At 39.4% G+C, this 24,804-nt stretch overlaps 1 protein-coding gene and 1 long non-coding RNA gene across 4 annotated transcripts in view; one reads left to right on the forward strand and one right to left on the reverse strand.

Annotated features, from left to right (window-relative positions):
- The window catches only part of LOC110127253 (cytosolic beta-glucosidase), a 217,055-nt gene that overhangs the window by 69,494 nt on the left and 122,757 nt on the right, over positions 1 to 24,804 (reverse strand). The window lies entirely within an intron of this gene.
- Positions 9,104 to 13,221, forward strand: LOC110127252 (uncharacterized). The gene is made up of 2 exons (XR_002310731.2): positions 9,104 to 9,360; positions 12,477 to 13,221. It is a non-coding gene; the product is annotated as an uncharacterized lncRNA (long non-coding RNA).

A 24,804-nucleotide genomic window follows, 5' to 3' on the forward strand; every position in this document is an offset into this window, starting at 1 on the left:
AGTATATTTTCGGGGGTACATATAAAATCACAGAGGAAATTTAGCGAGTTATTTAGAGAAAATTTAAAGGTTGACTACTCTTTAGAGAGTGCAAGGGGAAGAATAGTAGAGGGAGGCTGTGAGTGGGGGGCACATGCATTTTGGTTTTTTAAACTAGAGGATGGGTACCCAGGTATTTATCTTATTATCTTTTTTCAAAAGAGTTGTAAGTGTTTCAAATATTCTTCTACATGTATATCTCATCAAAAATTAAATACATTAGAAAATGTGGAGTACTGACTCTGAGTATTCAAAGTGCCATGAGCTTTTAGTCAGTATGAGTTGTCAGCACATACGTTTTAGAGAAGGAATAGAGAGTGCCAATTAAAGCAATAAATCAATCCAGAAAAGCACTAATCCAGCAATATGATTAAGTAGAAATCAGATAAGAGTGATTCCACTCTGGGTAAATAAAACTGTTTGGATGTGCACTCCCAGGGGAGAAGAGAAGAGGAGAGAAAATCTAGCAGAATTCATTGTTCCTGGTTTGATTTCTTGGAAATTGTTCTGGATCGTGGATGTGGATTTAACTGACTGTGATGCTTGCTTTGGTAAGACTCTTTATGTGTTAACTGCATTTTATCATGTACAGACTGAATTTCACTTCCTAATGGGCTATATCTTTCTATACTGCATATTTTTCCTCCATGAAAAGCACAGCAATAGGTTACTGTTCAAAAACAACAAAAAGATGATAGTTAATAAGGTTTGTATTTCTTATAAAGTTGCTTAAATAATGCCTGCTCAGCTTCCTGAAGAAACTGGGATGAAACAATAAAATACATTTTAATAAAATATGCAAAGAGTTTGAACATTAAAACTGTCGTTATCAGTATCACCATTATCAGTAGAGAAGTTGTATACCTAATTCTCCATACATTGTACCAAGAAATTAAAGCTTTATGTCTAACACAATGTCAAAGACGTTAATGCAAAAATTAACTACAGGAAAGCACAAAAGGAAAAGAACAGAATTCCAAATGAACAGATTAAAGAGATGGTAGCATTAAGATGTCTCAGCTTCTAGAATTAAGACATAAAGTTTTCTAATGTAGCACTCTGAAAAAAATTACTCCTGGAAGTTCTACCTATAGTCATTTACATTTTCATACATGATATGTAAAATGTAATATTGACTTTAGACTGATAAAGAATCAACAACCAAGAAATGCCTGAAAATGAATTCATCCAAACTGTCATCATTGGCCAGAGACTGTGCTTTGTTAGAAATACAAAATCAAAACAACCAGGATTCCTGCCTAAAGGGATGAATGGAGCGAACAAGTCAAGAGATTCCATGCTCGCATGTTAAGTCTCTGGCTCCCCATTCTCCATCTCTTAGTAGGTGCTTATTGAAATATTATTTGAATGATGGCTATGTAGTACATTGGGTCAAAGTGCTTTCAGAATACCAAAGAGTAGGTGACGTTGGAGCTGAATCTTTAAGAAAGGACAGGGCATTTCTAAGAAGAGAAATATCCAGAAGAGCTCAATGGAAAAAAAGATTGCTTTTTCCATTCAAAATGTAAGTAATGCAGGGGTAAATGGACATGTAAGCCCTGAAAGATTCAGAGGAAGCCTGGAACAGAAGTATGAAGGTATAGATGAGATAGGGAGGTAGACTGAGCCATATTAAAAAAATGACATTTAAAAAGCTTGTACTTTCTCCTACAAAAAAGGAGACTTCAGAGGCTTTTCTGCAGGGGAGTGTACATGCAGACTTGTCCTAATGCATAACAGAGGATGGATTAGGAGAGGAATGCCATGTCCTAGGCCCTGTGTTAGTGACCACACGAAGATAAAGAAGATGCTGTCACTTGTACCCCAGTGTTCATCACAGCACTGTTTACAATAGCCAGGACATGGAAGTAACCTAGATGCCCATCAGCAGATGAATGGATAAGGAAGCTGTGGTACATACACACTATGCAATATTACTCAGCCATTAAAAAGAATTCATTTGAATCAGTTCTAATGAGATGGATGAAACTGGAGCCCATTATACAGAGTGAAGTAAGCCAGAAAGATAAAGACCAATACAGTATACTAATGCATATATATGGAATTTAAAAAGATGGTAACGATAACCCTATATGCAAAACAGAAAAAGAGACACAGATGTACAGAACAGACTTTTAGACTCTGTGGGAGAAAGTAAGGGTGGGATGTTCAGAGAGAACAGCATTGAAACAAGTATACTATCAAGGGTGAAACAGATCACCAGCCCAGGTTGGATGCACGAGATGGGTGCTCAGGGCTGGTGCACTGGGAAGACCCAGAGGGATGGGATGGGGAGGGAGGTGGGAGGGGGGATCGGGATAGGGAACACATGTAAATCCATGGCTGATTCATGTCAATGTATGGCAAAAATCACCACAATATTGTAAAGTAATTAGCCTCCAACTAATAAAAACAAATGGAAAAAAAAAAAAAAGAAGATGCTGTCATTGCCTACCAGGTGGTGGATGCCTAGTGGACAAGGGAGGTAAAATCAGGGGACAAGATAATTGCTATTCAAAGGCTAAGCGCTATGATGAATTTATCCACAGTGGTGCTTTGGATTATCCAGGACTACCTATCTCATGGTGAAGTCAGGGAAGGCTTCCAGGAGGAAGTGTCAGCTGAGCTGAGGCTAGAAAATCAGAAAATAAAGGCATATAAGCTGTACTTTAACTCACTGCTAAGCATACCATAAGGTTAAGACACCATAACTGATTATTATCCCATCGTGTGTATTTTGGGGAACATGGCAGGGTATAAATATAAAAGAAATTAATGTAATAAATCAATAAAATAATAAGGGCACTATTTAATCTTATTAAGCACAAGGAATGTTTCATTGATTAATCATGCACAGAGAGTATTTATCAAGAGTTATGCACTAAAAAAGCTTCAGGAGAATTTTCAGAAGTACCAGAACTATGACCAATGGGATTCTCGCAATGGGAAAGACTTGATCACATTTAGAATGTGACCTTAGAATAGGTCACATTTCACGAAGTCTCTTTGAATACTGAGGTTCCATTTCTGCCACCATGAAGCTTATAACCTAATTGATGAAGCATATTTTTTTCATGCCAGAAAAAATAACAGTCTAAAACAAAGCTTACAAACACGTAGGAAGAAGTGGTATGGTACAAGCTGAAGCTTTCATGGGGGTTCTAAGAGATGAACTGAGAAATTCCAGACAGGGAGTATTCTAAACACAATGCCTGGGAATAAACAAAAACATGGCTTTCTCGTTTTCCTTTCTTTCTTCCTTCCTTTTCTTCTTTCTTTCCTTCCCCACTTTCTTCCCTCCCACTCTTTATTCCCCTCCTCACTCTTTTCTCCTTTCTTTCTTTCTTTCCTTCTTCCAATAGATATTTATCTAATCTAGAATTATTTTAAAAATCAAATTTTAAAAATTTCCAGTATTTCTTTGCTGTAAATTGCTTACATTTCAGTGAAAGGACATCAATAAATGAGAAGATAGCCTGCCCTCCTTCCCCTCCTAAATATAATTCCATCTTCCAAAGTCAGGAATAAGGGGTTGATAGGGAATACATCCCCAAAGAGGTGATGCCCAAACTAAATCACAAAGAGCCCAGAAGGTACCCAAGGCAGAAAAATAGCTCGCACCAAGCAAAAGACAGAGCGTGGCATGTTCAAGGAAATGCGATGATTTCAATATAGCCGAAGCTTGGGACGTGCTGGAGAGTGATGAGGGGCGGGATCTGGGGAGCCATGCAGTGATGACTCACAGGAGAGGACACTGACCTGGCTGGTGGCGAGGAGCAGGAGGAGACGAAGATGAATAGGTCAAATAAGGTCCTGCCAGCTAGAGGAGAGCAGATGGACTTCACATAAAAATGCTTCCTATAACTCCTGCAGCACTGTGTTGCTTAAGCAATTTTGCACACTTGAAAGCAATCTGGGTCCATTTAGACCTTCCAACTATAGTCTGTGTTACCTGTAATTATTATTAATTAAGGAAGAGCCTGGTGTATATGAAAGGAGGGTGGAAATCTGCAGGGTTCATTTTTGTATTTGTCAACTTTTATTTGAAAACAGCAGGTGAAATTCTGATTTGAGCAACGTTTAGCCTCAAACTATCATGCAGATTGTTTTGGTATCTATGTAATTGCAAAAGACTGCTTTGGTCGAAGCTCCCGAACACTTTTTATTGCTAATTTTGGCAATAAACCTGTTAATTAGTTAATTGTAAAACATTAGTGAATCAAGCAAAAAGAATCCATCTGTTTATAAATTTCAAAGATCTCTTCTGGGCATAACGTTTAAAAAGAAGAGCTGGCTTGCACTGTATTGCCTACCAACTACAGACCCTGTCTTTGAAATATTTGTATAGTCTCCTCTTAGGGCTAAGAGGGGCTATTTTAATGGAACCAATTGCTGTATTGGAAGGTAATTCTGTAGGTACATGGTACTGCATACCATTTTCTTCAGGAACTGTTGAAAACTGGAAAATCCAGTGAGATATATATGACTTTTTCCTCTATATCCCAAGCTGAACGTAGAAATAATTAGCCAGACAGGAAAAAAAAGCAGAAGGGCATTTCACACAGAGACGCACAGTTATAAAAGCGGGGCTGTGGGGAGGACTGCAAAAATCCCTAAACAAAGAAAATCTTTTGTGCATTCTATGAGAAGGACCAGAGAGAAGGCTAGTGAGAAATGCAGGGACCAGACTATAAAAATATTTCCTATTGTTCAGGGCTCTGGTTTGCCCATGAAGTCTTCACTTAAATATTCATCAAAGTTGATGAAGTATGATGTGATGAAGTACACAGAGCCAAACTAACGAAGTCAATTATGGAGATGGTCAGTGCAGGTGTATAATGGAAGTTTAAACTAACCCTGTGAGTTGTTCTTAGTCACCCAGTTGGGTCCAACTCTATGCGACCCCATGAACTGTAGCCCACCAGGCTCCTCTGTCCTTGGGGATTCTCCAGGCAAGAATACTGGAGTGGGTTGCCAGGCCCTCCTCCAGGGGATCTTCCCAACCCAGGGATCGAACCCAGGTCTCCCACACTGCAGGAGGATTCTTTACTGTCAAAAGGGCTTCCCAGGTGGCTCAGTGGTAAAGAATCCGCCAGCCAAATGCAGGAGACACAGGAGACCTGGGTTCGATCCCTGGGTAGGGAAGATGCCCTGGAGTAGGAAATGGCAACTCACTCCAGTATTCTTGCCTGGAAAATGCCAGACACAGAGAAGCCTGAGGAGGTACGGTTCATGGGGTCTCAACTGAGGACACAGGCGCAGGAACTTCCAGCTCTTCTCAACATCAGCAGAGGATGTCAGCCACTCCCCACATGCCAGGTATGGCCATGGCATCTCAGGGGACTTCCCTGTTCCCCTGACTCAGAGTCCTTGATCCGACAGGGAAGAAGACCCCTAGGCAGCCAATAAACTGAAAAAAAAAATGACTTTTGCATTCACCCCATAAAAATCCCCCAGTCTGTGAGCAACTTGGAAGACATTGCTCCCTTCATCTTAAGTTTTCTGACTTGCTCATGGAAAGGTTTGCAACAAACTCATCATTCTGCTTTGTTTTAGTCAGCGTGCAGAGTGGAGAAAGAGCACTGAGTTGGGAGCCACAAAACTTGGCCTCCCGTCTAGTCTCGAGAATTATGTGGCCTTTAATAGCGCAAGTAATTTCCTTTAGCTTCCTCAACTATATTTCCTCCCAGCTTCCTCAACTATAAAAACAGAGTTGGATCAGGTATAATTTTAGATTACTTCCAGTTAAAACCTTATGGAATTTGATTTCCCAGGCTAATTTGAGGGGCATCCATTTGCTTCCAGCCCAGCAACAGAGGCCAATGCTGTTATAACTGACAGCTGGAGAGATAGGCAAAGAATAAGTTTCCCTAAATGCTCCTGATCTTCCTTTTTTCATTTCTTGGTAAATAAATGAAAAAATTTTATTTTCCAGAGCAAATTCTGAGTTGCAAATGCCATTTTTTTTTTCTTCATGGGGAAGTAAAAAAATTAGCATTTAAAATATGCCAGCATGTAACATTCCGTTTGTTTCCCTAATGTCTGATTTAAGGATAAAGATCTTTTTTCAACACTGAAAGCAAAACCTCCTAATTTATCTGGCTTAGAGGATCATTTACATATCCAATGGAACATTTATTTTATCTGACCAGAATTGAAGATGATACAATATTCTTGGCTGAGATTAAAAATATATAAGGGTGGAATATTGATGGCAATGCGCAGGATAGAGAAGAACAGCCCACATGATGCACTGTGGATGATAAGAATGAAATGGTTCCTAGCTAAAGTGGAATGATAACCTCAAAAGATACAGATTAATGACAGTAGTTTCTAAGGTTGAAATGGGAGAGGCAAGGATAAAGAGGAATAAATTTAAGCATATCGACAAAGGACAGAGAAATTTAAAGGATAATGTTAATTGAATTATGTGTTGTAACCAGATAATACTCTATTATACAAAGATGAAAGCCACAGTCATATCAAAGCATCTAGGAGAAAAGACGTCAACTGAATCTACAAGAGTTATTTTTAAAGTGGCAGTTTCTAATAGGAATCCAAATTTCTGGAGTCCAAGTTTCCTTTAAGCATCTTAATTTATAATGGTGATAAACATAGTTTGATTGCTCAGGAACATATATGGCAGATGTATGGCAACATCAGGATAACTGAATGCACTGTTACTTTTCGACCAGAATTCATTGATTTATTTTGTATACATTTATTGAGTTTTTCTATGTCCATAATTCCAGATGGCTCAAAAGGCACTGTTTTATTCAATCTTCATCCATTCAACAAACCTTTCCGAAGCAGCTTCTGTGTGAAAAGCACTGTGCTAAAAAGTTCAGAGCTTAGAAGAAATTAATGTTTTTTGAGTATAAGCGCTATGCTCTTTTTACCTTTCCAAGCCTAACAACAGGACCAGGCCTGATATAAGTAGTTGATAAATGTTAAAATGACCTAAACCTTTTAGGAAGTCAGATATACATAAAACTATAAGCTAAAAAAAAATAAATAATATCTTAACAATGTATATAATCATGAATTTAAAAAGTTGGAGGAAGATATGAAAGCAACCTAAGTGAGCATCAACAGGTGAATGGATAAAGAAGACGTGGTACATAGATAGACAGACATCAATACAGATACACACACACACACACACACACACACACACACACAATGGAATACTACTAAACTATAAGAAGAAAGAAACTTTGTCATTTGCAGCAACATGGACGGACTTGGAAAACATTATGCTAAGTGAAATAAGTCAAATAAGTAAGACAGAAATAAGACAGATAAAGACTTACACTGTATAATATCACTTACATGCAAAGTCTAAGACATACAAAATGAGCAAATATAGTGAATATAATAAAACTGGTGAATATAACTAATGAATATAATAGAAAAGAAGCAGATTCACAGATATAGAATGAAGTAGTGGTTAGCAGTAGGGAGAAGGGAGAGAGGAGGAGTAATGTGGGGTTAGGGGATTAAGAGGTATAAAATTATTAGGTATAAAATAATAACTATTAGGTATAAAATAAGCTATAAGACTATACTATACAATGTTTATTTATAATAGCCAATATTTTATAATAACTATAAATGTAATAAAACCTGTAAAAATTGTGAATCACTATATAGTATACCTGTAATATATACAGGTATATACAGGTGTATAATATATACAGGTATATTGTAATATATACAATATTGTACATCAACTATACTTCAATAAAAATAAAGATAAATGAAAATAAAAAAAATAAAATTGAAAAGTTGGAAGAGATAGTATAAGTCATTTAATCTTATGTTTCCTAGGTTTGTTCTATGGAATAAAAGTAACAAATATTATTAAAATTAAAGGGGATAGGAGATTCTTGGGTCAAATAATTTCAAAGGAAACAGAAAAAAAACAAGTCTCTTTACTTCCCAGAGTCTCTGATGTGCTAAAATTTTGTATTTCTCTCAAAATTGCAAAGAACACATATCATTGCCAACTTTATCCATTCAGGGACTCTTTTATTGTTAAACTAATGTTCTGACTTTGGTAAGGGCTGAACTGATCCATTTTCCTTGCTTTCCCTCCCAATCCCAACCTCTCTTAACCCAGTGAAACACAACTGTTTAACTCTGTCTAAAGAATTCAGTGAGTAAGTGATTCATCCAATTTTTTGAGCAAACCCGTTCTATCATAGTTGAGTTCGGTTCAGTTCAGTCACTCAGTCACGTCCGACTCTCTGCGACCCCGTGGACTGCAGCATGCCAGACTTTCCTGTCCACCTATCATTGGATAGCTTTAATCGTTAGAAATCTTGAGTTTTGAGCCAAAATCTACCTCAAAGTCTACTAGAGTACATCCTAGCAAACAATAGTCAGAATAATCTGCCCCATGGTCTACTTTTGTATGACCCTCAAGCTAAGAAAAATTTTATATTTTTAAATAGTAAAAAGAAGATGAATATACAGGGCTGATTGTATTTGGCCGATGCCACCTAAACTATTTGCAATCTGAATTTTTACAAGAGTCTACAGACTTGTATTCTAAATAAAAGTCTCCAGCATTTTTGATCATGGGCTCTGTGGTAAGTAGTCTCTAAGGCAGTTCCGCCAAATCTCTACCGACTGGTATTTAAATCCTTGTATAGCAACCCACTCCAGTGTTCTTGCCTGGGAAATCCCATGGAGAGAGGAACCTGGCGGGCTACAGTCCATGGGGTTGCAAAGAGTCAGATACAACTGAAGTAACGCAAGCAAATAACCTGCTCCTGTTGAGTGGCTAGATCCAGCAACTCATTTCTGTTTGACTTGATTCTATCCTATTCTATTCTACTGAACAGTGGTAAAGAACCTACCTGCCAGTGCAGGAGAAACAGGAGACAAGGGTGCAATTCCTGGGTTGGTAAGATCCCCTGCAGGAGGGCATGGCAACCCACTCCAGTTTTCCTGCCTGGAGAATCCCATGAACAGAGGAGCCTGGCAGGTTACAGTCGAAAGAGTCACAAAGAGTCAGACGTGACTGAGTAGTAGACTAAGCACAGAACACCGTATAGAACTTGGAATTTCACTAAACAGAACATGGAAAAATGGATGGAATGCTTCTTCTCAGATTAAGTTGTAAAAGAGTTTGGCTTCTGACTTGGATGTGTTCCCTACCGCTCTCATTCATCTTCTCTTAAGGAAAGTCAGCTGCCATATTGTGAGCTACCCGATAAAAAGGCAAGGGAAGGAGAAGGGCCTCCAGCTAACAGCCAGTGAAGGACTTAAGCCTTCAAACAGTCTGACAGGGGCTGAATTTTACCAATTAAATAGGTGAGTGAACCTAAAACAGAATCTCCTCTAGTTCAGCCTAAAACATGACCACAGCCCTAGTCAACAGCTTTATTTCAAATTCATAAGAGACCTTGGGCTACAGGCAGCCAGCTAAATTACACCCAGATTCCTGACCCATAAAAACTGTGAGACTGTAAATGCTTGCTGTTTTAAGATGTTATATTCTGGAATAATTGTTATACACCAATACAGATAACTAACATACACTCTCATTAGTAAAAATTTTCAGAGCATTCAATCACAATATATGTATATCTATTTATGAACTATAAACATGTCCTACCACAAATTTTTACTTTAAATACTAGCAAAGCTTACTTTTTTTTTAATTTTTAGGTAAAAATATAGAAGAAAGTCTTAACTCGTTATGAGTATGGACGCTATTGGATTGATTTATCCATCCTTTGATATGCTCACTTTTTATATCTACTTTGGAGAACACTGTTAAAAGTAAAATATAATACCATAGTAACACAAACACTCCCCAAAATTATAACTAGAAATTTATTTGTCTGATCACTACATCCTTTCAGGAGAATCAGATCATTCTCTCTAAAATACTTTATTTGTTCAGAAATGTTAGCTCTTCATTCATGTTAATCAATGGACAGCTGGGCACAGAAGTCACCTTGGAAACCTGTACTTCAGTTTGTAGGAAATTTTCAGACATCTAAAAGAGTTTGTTCCTGTCTTAAGGGTTGCTTGGCCACTGAAGAGGAATGTTAACAGCTGTGGGAGAAGCAATTAGTGTCCATTCTATCCTGATTGACAATTCTGCAAAATGCCTGGTAGCATTTTCTATGGTTTTACAAAATGGCGACCTTCTGTTTCAGAGTGCTTGCGTAGATTGAGTTCTCAGTACAGTTATCATCATGTGGATGCCCCATGTAGCTTCCAATTAGGAAATCACAACTAATTTTACTCTCCAACCAGACTGAAATATAAAAGAGACAGATAAGACCTTCATAGTGAGGTGTGAACAAAGATTTCAGGAAAGCAGAATTCATGAAAATCAACTTTTAGGAGCATTCAATTAAAAATGCAAAGACAGAGCTCTCTGAAAAATGGGAAGGCTCTGGATGAAAGGAGAGAGATTAGTGAGAACCCTGCAACGAATGCACTGTTTTCATACAATGTCCTAATCAAGAGACGAGAGGCAGTTGTGAAGCAGTGAGCTGGGAACAATGCCTTTCCCAGGAAAGAAGTCACTACGAAACAAGGGCTGCGGTAGTACGATACTGACTCGTATGCATGAAAAAGAATAATTACTTTCAGACATTGTGTTTGACATCTGGTGAGCTTCCTTGGTCCAAAACAAAAAATCCTAGAAACTGGAAAGTAGGGGGTTATTTTTCCCTTGGCTTCAAACTTCCTATTTTTCTCACTGCACATTTCATATTATCCCAATTATCTAAGTTGGTGCATTAATATAGAAATACTATGATCTTCCATTTTCCCTAATTAAGACTATTAGGAAGACATTTTATGCTCTTATTTTTTTAATGAAATTCAATTTAAAGTCACTGTATCAGATCTTATTAGCTGCTACATTATAACATATAATATTTCATTGGGGGCAAAACGCCTAAATCAAAAATTAGATCCAAACTTCAAGAATACAAACTATGATAGTAACATAGTCATGGTCTTTTGCATATATTTCATCCTGTATAAAAAAAAAAAAAAAAAAAAAAAAACCTCCCTTGTGTCAAATTTTAATGAAGCATGTCCCTAGGAAAAACTATGACATGGGGGACTGCAAAGACATTTTATCATTCCATCTTTTTAATAATAGGTTGTCCAAATTAAAATTCCCATATATTTTAAGGAGGGTGTGAGAGGTGAAGAAAGGTTGACTCACACTAAATAGGCCACCCTTATTCAATAAATTCAGAAAGTATATTTAAGTGTTACCTGCATCGTGAACATGAAACTGACCACAATGAGATGGGGTAACACACTGGAGAAAGGCATGACCAGCATCCAGTAGCAGTTGCTCATACTAGTTTTATACTAGCTCTGTAAAGTCCTTATTCTTTTACCTAAAGAAACATACAATCTAATTGGGATTAACAGACATTCTAACTAATGTTCATATTATCTGTAAGGAAGGAAATATTTTTCAGCTACTTTTGTAAATGAGGAAACTGAGGTTCTGAAAAGTTAATTTGCCCAGCCAAGCTAACCAGAAAGTGTGGAGCAATGAATTCAGCTCTGTCTGTCTGGCTCTGGAAGCCAAGCTATTAACTAGGATTTGCATCTTTCAGCTGCTGCTGTTTCACTCTTCTGAGAGCTAAGGAATGCCCTCAGTGATCTGCTAGTCCTTCAGTCATGGCCTCTTTTTTAGTATGCTTTCTCCTCTTATCTATTATCCTCCCTTAGAAGCATTATAGAAGGACAATTCAGCCTCATAAGGGAAATCTTCCAATAATGATTATTAAAACACAAGTAAACCCATAGCCCCAAAACTTTAGGGAAAATCCTATTTTCAAGTAAAGCCTTCAGGGCTGCCTGGCAAGCTACTCTGCATGTGCCCAGAGCTCAGAATCACCACCACCAGGACAACTGATACTCAAGGATGTTTTCTTTGTCATTGCTGGACAGGAAGGACCTTTCTCAATGATTTTCTGTCGCCACTTGAAAGTGATAAGCTCTATGAACAGTTTAGCGGCCAAATAAAGGATTTCTGGATACCCCACAGTGGGGATTCTCAATTTTGCTGTGCTCTCAGTATATCTCATAGGTATGCTTCGAGGACACATCAACGTTCAAATTTCCACCAGGGTTCAGCATAGTCTACTTCTCTTAGAACAGCTCACACTGGCGGAGCTCAGATGAGACTAAAGATAAAGCATCTTAGGAAGTGAAGAGTGAACAATCAATGTAATATGCATCCTCGGTTTTAAGCTTATGGGGACAGAAAGGTTTTTTTGTTTAAGGTCTAAATTTTTTAAGCCTTAATAAATTTGAATAATAAGAATTGTATAGCGGGGAAATATGCCAGAAAATAAAAATGATGAGTGGGATTCCCTAACAGGAACGGGTTGCTTCATAGGAAGATATCTCATTTCCTGTTTCTCTTTTGTTTTTTACAGCATTAAATACTTAAACTATAGCATTTTTCCCTGAGACTCTATTACTCTCGAAGGAGGTTCAGCCACTCCTGACCAAAAGATTTCACCCAGCCAGCCAGAATTGGAACTGAGAAAACCGGCAGCCCTGATTCCCCCCAAAAATGACAGATTGCCAAAAGCCACAGAAAAAGGAACTTCCAGAAACGCCACAGTATTGCTGTCACCCAATTATTCTGTAACGTCTGATTTGTAGCCTATCAACAGACTGCACTGCGTTCTTCCTATGATTCCCATACAATTTTCCATCAGACATCGTAAGGACCGTGTAATACGTTCCTACTTCCGGTTTATGGTAAAGCCACCCCAGGAATTAGTCTTTATGTCAACAGATTTTCTATTATGCCTCCAGAAGACCTCAAAGCCACGAGGAGCAGAATGTTTAAAGTTTATCTATGCAACGCCAGTGATGTGTCCCGTTACATGTACCTTCGCTTTACCTTTTTCCTTACCATTTGGAGATGAAGAAAATGATTTTTACTTTTTGAAGTCAAGATCGTTCAACCACTCAATTTTGTCAGGGTAAAAAATCTTTATTCTAGCCTTGCAAATCCTTTCTCAGGGGTCTTCAATTCCTTCTTAGTCTGCCCAGAACTGTGCTTTTATCCAATTCATAGGCAGTCCGTAAGAGTGATCACTTCTCTCCAACCCTTACGCACTGCAGGCTGATTGTAAACATAAACCCTTTCAGGGGCTTGATGCCGTTGTAGTTTGAAATGTGCATGTGTTGGATTTCATCAAGAAAAAAGAAGGGAGGTTAGGCCCCCCGTCACATGCTCCTTAGCACTCTGCTTCTCCTCTACCGTCCTCATCACACTTCTAATTACTTGTTCAATGTCACTATCTAATTACTTGTTCCCCACATGTTCTCAATTAAGACTTTTAGAGGCCCTAAGCTCTGACAGGATAATGGTGTCTCTTCCAACACCATATGGATTTTGAAATTAAGAAGAAAATAAAAACTTTTAAGTAAGTTTAAGATGTCCAGCAAGATTTTATTTCCCATGATGACTGCTCCAATGTTTTACTCCAAGTATCATATACCAAGCTTAATTTTTAAATAGGAAAGGGAGGGCACATCTCTGGCGGGTGCCTGAGCGGGTCGGTCTTTCTTTGGGGAATCCAGCACCATTTCTACACAAATTGTAAGCTTCATGAGGACCAAAGCTGTGTGTGTCTTGATCAAAATGTAGTCATACCACGCCTGAGCTAAAATAGGTTCTTAATACATGTCTCATGAAAGGTTAAGAGGAGGACTAAGTGAACAAGTGGGTGAGCGAATAAGTGAGTAGATGGAGAGTTAGGAAGAGAATGAGATGGGGAAGAAAATGAAAGGGAGAAAAGGAGGGAAGGAAAACAGGGAGGTCGGGAGGAGGAAGAGAATGAAAGGAGACAGAAGGGCAGGAGGAAGTAAAACCCGTTGGTTATTATCTTAATTTTGCTATAATTTAGGAGAAAGATGTACCAGGACTAGATACTGTAGTCCATTTCGAGAGCTCAAAGAATTATCTGTTTTGTTATAGGTTAATTCCAGAATAAATGTTGCCTTCCTCCTTTTATAGAATTATAAACTGTGTATTTACTTCCACGACATAATTTTCAAATATGTGACAGTCTGTTGCTCACGTTGTCTTTGTCATAGAATTAGAGAAATGTAGCGTAAACTTTAAATCCGCAGCTGTCACCCAATCCGTGAGGAGGGGCTGCCATGCAGTCAGCCCTGTGATACATGGAGTCAGCTATTCAGCTGCTAAAGTCCTTTGGACTTTCGACTTCTGTCACCCTGGAGGAGGAACAGCATTTGTGCTGACAGCTTTTCCTTTTTCCCAGTTCACCCCCTCCTAATGAAGTGATTCCAAACAGAGGTGTGCGTTTAAATAAATTTTACAAGCCATATCAAACAGAAATATTAATACTCCTTGCCAAAAAAAACAATACCACGCAAATTACAGGGAACTTACAGACACAAAACATTTAGCCAAAATAGGGCTTTTAGATTACATAAATCTTATAAGATGTCAACACACAGCAATAATATTCAGAGATTTCTGTTCTCCCTTTTTCTTGATAAGAACAAAAGTATGCTTTGGCATAGCATTCAAATTTGTCAAATAAGTACCCAAGAATGGATGTATTGTCCAATTTAAGTTTAGTAGAGAAGGCCCATATGTTGTTTAAAAACAGCTCCTGTATCTTTAGGTCTCCAACTCCGAATGTGACAAGGATATTATTATCCAATAGAGTTATAAAGCCTTTTATAGAGATATTTCCCCCCTTAGCCCAGTTATTTTAATTTGTGCACAGATTTTAGCACAGGCAATTTCCCCCTGCAAGGGCCTTTCACTAATAGAATTATACTATCTTAGCACAAAATGGCCTTTGGTTCTTAGTCCACTGGGCTCAAAAGATTACTTCCTTGTGGTCGAGAGTTTTCCACACCACCCAGGAGCCCACCATTATCGGCACTGAACACCCCAATCCTCTACATCCTTCAAGAGGCTACACAGCTGGGCCCAGCATGAAAATGACAAGCATTAGGAAACTCCAAGAGTTTATTTTCCTCTAGCTGGGCATCTTGGCTTCTGGACTCCCGTCAACGCCATCACAATGCATGCCTTTCAATAAAAAGTGATCCTAACAGGATTAAATGTAATTTAGTCAATAAAGAGAAGTTTGCCATCGGGCGGAATTATAATAGACAGTGTGATCAGAAGGAAGAGAATCTGGAAGGTGTTCAGAGCCCATTCTACTGTAAAATGAAACACAGAAAAGAGAAAAAAAAATTACTCTCAGTCAAACCCTTTCACTAATTCCATCTTGCACATGAATCAATTCGCAGTCTATTAAAGTGCTAAGAGCCATGTATTGTCATTTATGGGGAGGAAAAAGAGAGAGTAGAAAACAAGTGTGATTTCTACACCAGTCTTCTCTGTGGCTATGCAAATAAAATGTTTTCAGTTCTGCCTGACATGTGAACTGAACCCACAAAAGGGTCACGGAGCCCAACAAAGAATCATATTTGAAGCAGTGAAAAGTGTTAATTACTCAGTAGTGTCTGACTCTTTGTGACCCCATGGATTGTAGCCCACCAGGCTCTTCCATCTGTGGAATTCTCCAGGTCAGGCTATTGGAGTGGGTAGCTGTGACCGAACCCAGGTCTCCCATGTTGCAGGTGGATTCTTTACCAGCTGAGCCACCTGGGAAGCAGTTCAGTTCAGTTCAGTCGCTCAGTCGTGTCCGACTCTTTGCGACCCCATGAACCACAGCACACCAGGCCTCCCTGTCCATCACCAACTCCCAGAGTCCACCCAAATGCATGTCCGTCGAGTCTATGATGCCATCCAACCATCTCATCCTCTGTCGTTCCCCTTCTCCTCCTGCCCTCAATCTTTCCCAGCATCAGGGTCTTTTCAAATGAGTCAACTCTTCACATCAGTACTGGAGTTGGCCAAAGTACTGAGGTTTCAGCTTCAACATCAGTCCTTCCGATGAACACCCAGGACTAATCTCCCTTAGGATGGACTGGTTGGATCTCCTTGCAGTCCAAGGGACTCTCAAGAGTCTTCTCCAACACCACAGTTCAAATGCATCAATTCTTCTGTGCTCAGCTTTCTTTATAGTCCAACTCTCACATCTATACATGACCACTGGAAAAACCATAGCCTTGACTAGATGGACCTTTGTTGGCAAAGTAGCGTCTCTGCTTTTTAAAATGCTGTCTAGATTGGTCATAACTTTCCTTCTAAGGAGTAAGCGTCTTTTAATTTCATTGTTGTAATCACCATCTGCAGTGATTCTGGAAAGCAGGGTGGTTCCCAAATCTTTACTCAGCAGGCAGCAGTTTAGAAAGGCAAGTCACTGTCTGGAAGGCAGCCCTCCATCCCCTGGGCAGGGTGGATTTAGAAAAGTAATGGAGGAATGAAGCACTGAATTGGAACTCTAGTCCAGAGAAGAATAACCCTCCATGGCCAAAAGGATGAGCTGCTGCTTTCTTAAATCTGCTAATCAATGCCCTTCACCAAATCACTGTTTTAGTACCAATGAAAGGGATAAGGAAGCAAAGTGAGCATGTAGCAAGAGGTGACTGCCTGGAATGAATTCCCTAATTTTTGAGTCTTTTCACTAATATTAATAGAAAAAACAGTACTAGCTACCCTTTTTAGGACACTGTAATTATCACTGAGGGGAGAGTGTTCTAAGTTATGTTAACTGTACCATCTCATCTAAATGTTCACTATGAGGATTTCCCTGGCAGCCCAGAGGTTAAGACTGAGCACTTGCAATATGAGGGATACAAGTTCAATCCCTGGTCAGGGAATTAAAATCCCCATACCATGCAGGGTGGCAAAATAAAATAAGTAAATAAATTCTCACTATAGTCCTATAAAGTAGGACTTTTTTGTGTTGTTTTATGGTGGGTTTTTTGTGCTTGGGATCTTGGTTCCTACACCAGACATAGAAAGAGTGCCCCCTGCAGTAGACTCTTGGAGTCCTAACCACTGGACTGCCAGGGAATTCCCAATACATAGTTTTATTTTAATTCTTAAATACAGATGAGGGGAAGAAAAATCAGAGGTCAAATATTTAATACACAGTTATAAGTTGCTTAGTTACACCAGATATCACACTACATACTAGAAATATTAAGACCTCAAAGTTGATTGCCATTGAGAAGGGCAAACAAAAAACATTATTGTGACAGAGATAATAAATTGGTCCCAATCTGCCCATCTGCTCTCCTAAGGAGAACTGGCCTAGACCCTGCCTCGTACTCCAGCAAAATGTATGCTTTTCACTTTCATATTTTTAATGTATTATTTTTACATTACATTATTTTTCCTTGCCTATGGAGTCATATCTGACCACCCTACCTAGCAGAGAACTCTCTCCCCTCTTTGGCGGTGGTGTTCAGTTGCTCAGTCATGTCCAACTCTTTGTGACCCCATGGACTGCAGCATGCCAGGCTTCCCTGCCCTTCACTATATCCCAGAGTTTGTTCAAACTCATGCCCATTGAGTCGATGATGCCATCCAATCATCTCATCCTCTGTCACCCCCTTCTCCTCCTGCCCTCAATTATGCCTAGCATCAGGGTCTTTTCCAATGAGTCAGCTGTTTGCATCAGATGGCTAAAGTACTGGAGCTTCAGTTTAAGCATCAGTCCTTCCAACGAATACTCAGGGTTGATTTCCTCCCTCTCTTAGCATCTGGAAAATTCACCCAGCATCATTTATCATCATTTCGTGTCTTCTAGTTCCCAAACCAGACCATGAGTTGTCTGAGTCTTGCATCTCTACAATGCATTGCACAGTTTAGTTTGATAAATATGTACTGATCAGGCTGCTGGAAACCACTTCAAATTACTATAAAAGTAATGGCAACTTTCAGTTGCCAGTCCAATGCGTAAGGAGCTTGTAAGTCACTGCTCCTGTCCTAAGTACAAGAAGAAAGCCAAACAAACTGAAAACGAGCAATCCTTCATAGATCTTTCAGAGAATTGAGGTCACAGGAGAAAAATGCTGTCACAAAAATTGGAGAGACAGTGAATCGCAAGTTTCCAGAGCAAAAACCTTTGCAGGAACCAGAGGAAGTAAACATAATGGCTCACACTCATCATGTCCAACATCTCTGAACATGTGACATCTATCAGCTTGTTTAACCTTCACAACAGCCTTATGAGGAGCCCATTTTACAGACAGGGAAACTGAGGCTCAGGGACACTCAGTAAGGTACTTCATGTCACATATCAGAAAGTGAAAGTGCTAGCCACTCAGTCGTGTCCAACTCTTTGCAACAATATGGACTGTAGCCCACCAGGCTCCTTTGCCTGTAGAATTTTTCAGACAGAAATACTAGAGTGGGTTGTCATCCCCTTCTTCAGGGGATCTTCCCTACCTAGGGATCGAACCGAGGTCTCCCATGTCAGAGATATGATTTAAATGCAGGGGAATTGGTTCTTAAAGATTCTTAATGATTACCCTCTATTGACCTGGTGTCTGTGTGTGTTCAGTCTCTGAGTCATGTTTGACTTTTTGTGACCCCCATGGACAGTAGGCCTCCTCTGTCCATGGAATTTTCTAGGTAAGAATACTGGAGCAGGTTGCGATTTCCTACTCCAGGGTTTCTTCCCAATCTAGGGATCAAACTCACATCTCTTGCATTGGCAGGTGAGTTCTTTACCACTGAGCCACCAGATAAGCCCTTATGGGCCTGGTATCAGGGGCCAATACCACCACTCAAGCAAGGTCACATAAACCAGTTATGGGTCAGGTGATACTTAGAGACCTTGGGAAATCCTGGAAAACTGGGTTCCGTTTACTCTCCACAAGAGACATTAACTCTCACAATTGGAAATCTAACCCAGAGCTTCTGCCATCTCCCCATCTCACCTACTCAATTCAGTTCAGTTCAATCGCTCAGTCGTGTCCTACTCTTTGAGATCCCATGGTCTGCAGCATGCCACGCTTCCCTGTTGGTGTCTATCACCAACTACCAGAGCCTACACAAACTCATGTACATCATGTCAATTATGCCATCCAACCATCTCATCCTCTATCATCCCCTTCTCCTTCTGCCTTCAATCTTTCCCAGCATCAGGTTCTTTTCCAATGAATCGGTTCTTTGCATCAGGTGGCCAAAGTATTGGAGTTTCAGCTTCAGCATCAGTCCTTCCAATGAATATTCAGGACTAACTTCCTTTAGGACTGACTGGTTGGATCTCCTTGCAGTCTTTCACCAACATCACAGTTCAAAAGCATCAATTCTTCGTCTCTCAGCTTTCTTTATAGTCCAACTCTCGCATCCATACATGACTATTGGAAAAACCATAGCTTTGACTAGATGGACCTTTTTTGGCAAAGTAATGTCTCTGCTTTTTAATATGCTGTCTAGGTTGGTCATAGCTTTTCTTCCAAGGAGCAAGTGTCTTTTAATTTCATGGCTGCAGTCACCATCTGCAGTGATTTTGGAGCCCAAAAAATAAAGTCTCTCACTGTTTCCATTGTTTCTCTATCTATTTGCCATGAAGTGATGGGACTGGATGCCATGACCTTAGTTTTTTGAATGTTGAGTTTTAAGCCAACTTTTTCACTCTCCTCTTTCACTTTCATCAAGAGGCTCTTTAGTTCCTCTTAGCTTTCTACCATAAGGGTGGTGCATATCTGAGGTTATTGATATTTCTCCCGGCAATCTTGATTCCAGCTTTTGCTTCTTCCAGCCCAGCGTTTCTCGTGATGCACTCTGCATAAAAGTTAAAAAAGCAGGGTGACAATATACACCCTTGACGTACTCCTTTCCCTATTTGGAACCAGTCTGTTGTTTCATGTACAGTTTTAACTGTTGCTTCTTGACCTGCATACAGATTTCTCAGGAGGTAGGTCAGGTGGTCTGGTATTCTCATCTCTTTCAGAATTTTCCACAGTTTGTAGTAATCCACACAGTAAAAGGCTTTGGTGTAGTCAATAAAGCAAAAGTAGATGTTTTTCTAGAACTCTCTTGCTTTTTCAATGAGCCAGCGGATGTTGGCAATTTGATCTCTGGTTCCTCTGCCTTAAATCCAGCTTGAACATCTGGAAATTCACAGTTCACATACTGTTAAAGCCTGGCTTGGAGAATTTTGAGCATTACTTTACTAGCATGTGAGATGAGTGCAATTATGCAGTAGTTTGTGCCAAAGAATGTTCAAACTACTGCACAATTGCACTCATCTCACATGCTAGCAAAGTAATGCTCTCACCTACTGCCACCATCTATAAGGTTTCTTCTCCCTTCCTGCTGCCACAACCCATAACTATAAGGCCACCATGAGTGCCTCTATATCAAAATGTCTTCTAATTTCATTCTTTGAGGCTCATCATGCTTTGTGCTGTGTACTGTATCCCTCCCAGGACAACTAGGGCCTAAATTATCATGATCAGTGATGAGTATGTGCTCTCCAGGTAGGGAACACTGCTCGTAATTAAACAGTATTAATTCCATCAGCTTTGATTTATTCTGCTCTCTCAATAATGAAGCTCAATCTTCTGTTTTCTTTCTGCCTAGCGCTGAGCAATAGAGTTGGTGTTTAAGGATTACCATATAAATCTACTTTTTGGTCAGCCAGTGCTGGAGAATTTTTTCAATATATTACAAATGTATTCATTATTCTCTCATTCACAAAAATAATTAAAACCTACAGGCCAAACACAAATTCCCAGACCACAAAAGCCTGACTGGCACTCTGCTGCCAAATATCAAGGTTGCAAGTGTCTTAGTTTATGGGTTTCTTAATGAGAACTTGTACTGTTCATTCAATAAAGGACTTAAGCGGACATTTCCTGGTGTTCACAGGAATTTTAAAACCAGCCTCACATAACAAAATGAAAAGGGAATACTATTACTTTCTGCATGTTTTTAGGAACTCAGAAATGAATTACCCTAAAATTAAAACTATCAAAAAAAAACTCTAAAAGTGATCCCCAGGATGCTAATAATGTGTTCACATCTCTTTTAAAAAAAAAAAAATCAAAGAAGGAGGGTAAAGAGAAATACAAGTGGATCCAATCCATCATTGTGATATTCAAGTTTCTCCTTAGATAAAACAGACATAAAACATGTGCTTTACAAGTCTCAGATGACCTTCAAGACATCTGAAGTCCAGTATCTATGGATTTTTAAGTATAATTAACAACTCCTGTTTTTCTGTCCAAAGAATCCAAGTTCTGTTTCTCTGACAGGCAAAAGCCAATCAATTTTGTTCCCAAATGCCAATATAAGCAATTTAAAAATAACATTAATTAAAATACTACCAAGGCTGTTAGGGTTTGTGCTGGTGGATTTTTTTCCCCCTCTGTTTAACCTAATTTAATTTTTATTTACAGGGCTAATGAGGGAAACACTTTGGTTGATCCATCTCCGGGACAAAGAGCTGGCCTTTCAAATACAGCAGAAGTCTGTGCAGGCCACCACACTGCCAGGCTGCATGGCCACTGCAGCTAGATTGTTTGTTTCACCTGGCAGACCAAAAGTGACAGATCATTTTATCACAGTGCGAGTAACAATTTTCTGGTTTTGGTAACGAAAATACAATGCTCATTTGTATTGCTGTAAAACTTATAAATATGTTCTATAGGATAAGTAATATTCAAAGCAACGTCCTAATTAAAAGGAAAGCTCAGTTATCTTGCAAGATAATATAAGGAAAGGCACATAAATTGTAAATAAGATACATGGTAAAAATGAAAAAGACAGGCTGGATAGGAGAGGAATAAAATAAGATTTGGAAACCTGCTGTCTAAATGAACACAAATTGTGAGATTATGTCTCATTGAACAATAAAAATAACAAACCAGTGGCAAAGATGCAATAGAATTTCCTATGTACACCATTTTAATCTTAATATAATTTTCCCTAGTGCATCCACATTTATTGAACTACTACGATCATTTCTTTCTCACTCTGACCAAAGTTGCTGAGAGAATGTACTTTGATACAAATAATTTCCTGATTATGAACATGAAAACAGTCCAGAAACTGACCACAGTGTTTTGTTGTTATTAACTTTTTATTTTGTATTGGAGTATAGCCACTTAACAATGTTGTGGTAGTTTCAGATGAACAGCAAAGGGACTCAGCCATACATATACATGTATCCATTCTCCCTCAAACCCTCCCTTGCATCCAGGCTACCACATAAGGTAGAGCAGAGTTCCATGTGGTATATAGTAGTAGGTCATTGTTGGTTATACATTTTAAATATAGCAGTGACCATAGTGCTTTTTAAAAATAACAGGACAGAATGAGGAAGCTGTGGTACATATACACCATGGAATATTACTCAGCCATTAAAAAGAATTCATTTGAATCAGTTCTAATGAGATGGATGAAACTGGAGCCCATTATACAGAGCAAAGTAAGCCAGAAAGATAAAGACCATTACAGTATACTAACACATATATATGGAATTTAGAAAGATGGTAACGATAACCCTATATGCAAAACAGAAAAAGAGCCTCAGATGTATAGAACAGACTTGTGGACTCGGAGAAGGCGAGGGTGGGATGTTTCAAGAGAACAGCATCAAAACATGTATATTATCTAGGGTGAAACAGATCACCAGCCCAGGTTGGGTGCATGAGACAAGTGCTCGGGCCTGGTGCACTGGGAAGACCCAGAGGGATTGGGTGGAGAGGGAGGTGGGAGGGGGGCCGGGATGGGGAATACATGTAAATCCATGGCTAATTCATTTCAATGTATGAGAAAAACCACTGCAATGTTGTAAAGTAATTAGCCTCCAACTAATAAAAATAAATGGAAAAAATAAATAAAAATAAAAATGACAGAATGTCTGCTCAGGCCTGAAGCCTTAGGAGAATCACAAAATATCTGCCATTTCCTCAAGAAAGCAGAAGGAGAGTACAGAAAACCAACTTCCCCATTTCCTCCTGCATAAAGTAACTCGATACATTTGTTTCTTTCTTACTTTAAAAAAAAATGCAGAAACAACTTCTGTGACACCTTGATCTAGACTGATGGCCACCTGATGTAAAGAACTGACTCATTTGAAAAGACCCTGATGCTGGGAAAGACTGAAGGCGAGAGAAGAAGGGGATGGCAGAGGATGAGATGGTTGGATGGCATCACCGGCTCAATGGACATGAGTTTGAGTAAACTCCGGGAATTGGTGATGGACAGGGAGGCCTGGCATGCTCTAGTCCATGGGGTAACAAAGAGTTGGACAGGAATGAGTGACTGAACTGAACCGATCTAGATTGTGCTAGACAGAAACAGAGCTGATGCCAGGGAAGAGCCAGGGCCAGTAAACACAGAAGTGGCTTAAGGAAGATGACCATTGGTGTGGCCTCAGTGTTTCAGTCTGCAAAGTGGGATGATAATACTTATTTCACCACTTCAAGCCTGATACATGAATGCTTAGTAAGTATTACTTGAATATGTATGTGAAGGCACAAACTGTACATATGTAAAAGATTCACTGGAGTGAAGCCATGAAGTCCAGAGGGGGCCCTACATCTCCTTCAGTCTTTACTGAGGAAGCTCAGTAAAATATCCAAGGCCAACCACCCTCACATAAATCTTAGACATTTCAAACACCAAGGTAACAAACTATACCCTCCTTTGCTTCTGCTCATGTCAGTCAGTTAACTCGTACTTATTTCCTGGTTGTCATCAATGTTCTAATGGATCCTTAATTTTTAAAAATACCCAAAAGTAGAGACTATACTCTGCTCCTTCTTTTGTTTTTAATGTGGTGTCACTATTATGCCAAAGCCTTTGACTGTGTAGGTCACAACAAACTGTGGAAAATTCTGAAAGAGATAGGAATACCAGATCACCTTACCTGCCTCCTGAGAAATCTGTATGTAGGTCAAAAAGCAACAGTTAGAACCGGACATGGAACAACAGACTGGTTCCAAATTGAGAAAGGAGTATGTCAAGGCTGTACATTGTCACCCTGCTTATTTAACTTATATTCAGAGTACATCATGCCAAATGCCAGGCTGGATAAAGCACAAGTTGGAATCAAGATTGCTGGGAGAAATATCAATAACCTCATATACAGATGACACCACCCTTATGGCAGAAAGCTAAGAGGAACTAAAGAGCCTCTTGATAAAAGTGAAAGAGGAGAGTGAAAAAGTTGGCTTAAAACTCAACATTCAAAAAACTAAGATCATGGCATCCGGTCCCATCACTTCATGGCAAACAAATGGGGAACAATTGAAACTGTGACGGACTTTATTTTTTGGGCTCCAAAATCACTGCAGATAGTGATAGCAGCCATGAAATTAAAGCTTGCTCCTTGGAAGAGAAGCTATGACCAATATAGACAGCATATTAAAAAGCAGAGACATTACTTTACCAAAAAAGCTCCATCTAGTCAAAGCTATGGTTTTTCCAGTGGTCATGTATGGATGTGAGAGTTGGACTATAAAGAAAGCTGAGAGCCAAAGAATTGATGCTTTTGAACTATGGTGTTGGAAAAGACTCTTGAGAGTACTTTGGCCTGAAAAGAGATCCAACCAGTGTATCCTAAAGGAAATCAGTCCTGAATATTCATTGGAAGGACTGATGCTGAAGCTGAAACTTCAATACTTTGGCCACCTGATGTGAAGAACTGACTCATTGGGAAAGACCCTGATCCTGAGAAAGACTGAAGGCAGGAGGGGAAGAGGACAACAGAGGATGAGATGGTTGGATGGCATCACCGACTTGCTGGACATGAGTTTGAGCAAGCTCAGGGAGTTGGTGATGGACAGGGAAGCCTAGCATGCTGCAGTTCATGGCGTCGCAGAGTC

The sequence above is a fragment of the Odocoileus virginianus genome, chromosome 21 (genome assembly GCF_023699985.2).
Source record: "Odocoileus virginianus isolate 20LAN1187 ecotype Illinois chromosome 21, Ovbor_1.2, whole genome shotgun sequence".
Taxonomy (NCBI): domain Eukaryota; kingdom Metazoa; phylum Chordata; class Mammalia; order Artiodactyla; family Cervidae; genus Odocoileus; species Odocoileus virginianus.